Genomic DNA, 2,180 nt, shown 5'->3' on the forward strand with positions numbered 1-2,180 from the left:
GGCTAGTCTCCGTGTCCAGAGATCGGGTCGTCAGAGCCCCTGTCTTCGACTGCTGCCTGATCCACTGTGCACCAGCCCCTTATGGATCCTCCTGCAGGTGGGGGGCCCACAGGAGGCCGTCCCCACATCGCTCGTTTGGCCGGCCAGGCCCCGTGGGAAAAGGCCCGGCCAACAGGCGCTCGTATTTGAGCCCCAACCCCGGGCCTGGCTCCAGGGTGGGGCCCCGGTTGCGCCATCACCAGTCGACGTCACGATCCTTGATTTTAATTTTTTCATAAGGGGTTTTGAAGGGGTTGTCTGTTTATTATTTTCTTATTTAATTCTAACTTAAGCCACAGTATATTCATGTGAAGTATACTGTGCTGGTTTCCCAAGAAGTGCTATAATGCTGAGACAGGATATTAAAACAACTGGTAAAGATGTGTTCAAGATGACCTTAGAAGGATTAGTACATCGCATTATTCTCTTTCATGCTGAGTGGTCCTGTGGTGTTCCAAGAAAGGTGAGCTTCACTGGGAACTGTTGAAACATTGACCCCCCCCATCACGGCTTCCCATCTTCCTCTTTGTCTCCCTGCACACTCCAAATGCACCAGCCTGGGGTGAGTGGCTGCTTCTCATTCCATGTCAGAGTGTTCTCAACTGGGCTGCAGCCTAGTGAATCATTTCCTCCAAGAGATGGTGAGAAAATCATTTTCAGAGCTTGAAGTGAGCAATTGATGCAGCATGAAGGTCAGTTACAAATGCGTGCATATGACAGATCACACACACACACACACACACACACACACACACACACACACACACACACACACACACACACAAACCAGTACAGAGAGAGACTGATGTTGTGTGCCTCTTATTGTATTCTTTAATTTACAGGTTAGGCTCCATGAAACCACAAACTTGATTAAAATGTTTTTTGCCAAATGAACCTATGGAAATCAGATGTTCTTCTTGTACTGTCCTTGTTATCCTTTGCCTTCCATGAAAACCAACTTGGGCACATATGTAATTGTCACTCATCATATTCTATACATACACTATACCTTCATGTCAATCTCACGGACTGCTTCCCTATATATCCACTTTTGCATCCCCAGCCTGACACACACATTCATACACAGCCTGCTCTCTGTCACGTACCGTGTCCCTCTGGATTTCTGGACCTCCTTGTTGCTCAAGCTGTGTGACTTGGCAGTACATACTGCTGCAAAGAAAACACAACACCCAGGAGGTCATCAAATGTGTGTCTGTGCATGTGTATAGGTGAGAAGGAGGGGAAAGGCAAGCGGCCGAGATACAGTATACAGTATGTTTGTGTTTGTGCATGTTAAGCACCATTAAACTGGTGGCTCCATATCGAGGCCCCCATCCCCTCCTGAGAGGAAACACTCCTACAACTTCCAGATTCGCTCCTGGTTTATCAGATTTTCATTTCTACACTGAAATGGCATTTGTTTCACCTTGTCCCGTCCACCTACCATATACTCAATTTGAACTCCCCCTTTCCTGGCTTTGGCTTAAATTTTACCCCCTTGGTTTGGTTTGGCTGCCCACCCACGTTAGAACACATTCTGTCCCCAAGTCATGTCAGTTATTTGGGAGGGCTATGTTCCTTCATGCATGTTCAGTATTCCCCACTGAAGTTCCTTGAGTTACTCCCCCTCATCTTCTATGCAGCGAGGCGTTCCCAGGCCAGCCGAGAGACGTAGTCCTTCCAGCGTGTCCTGGGTCTTCCCCGGGGCCTCCTCCCGGTGGGACATACCCGAAACACCTCCCTAGGAAGGCACCCAGCAGGCATCCGAAACAGATGCCCGAGCCACCTCAGCATAGAAAACCTGATCTGTTTCCTCTCAACACTTATCTGAAAGAGATGTCACAAGCTCTGCCAGAAAATTGGCTAAGAGTTGCTGCTTCTTTTTCCAGATCAGTGAAATCTAGATAAATAAAATTTCTAAAGTTACTGTTCCATTTTGTTATGTCTCAAGATCATAAACACAAGCTAATTTGGGTAATCACACATAATATTTTTATTGCAAGCTATTTGACCACATCAGATGGCATGTAGCAACTACAGCTACCCAAGGGATTTTGAATTTCAGGCCAAGTGTAAAGAAAATGCCAACAACAGGCCTTGTTGGCCTTGTAGCCAGATTCTCAAAGACCATTCATCATCAC

Source organism: Monopterus albus, unplaced genomic scaffold (assembly GCF_001952655.1).
Source record: "Monopterus albus unplaced genomic scaffold, M_albus_1.0 scaffold147.1, whole genome shotgun sequence".
NCBI classification, from domain to species: domain Eukaryota; kingdom Metazoa; phylum Chordata; class Actinopteri; order Synbranchiformes; family Synbranchidae; genus Monopterus; species Monopterus albus.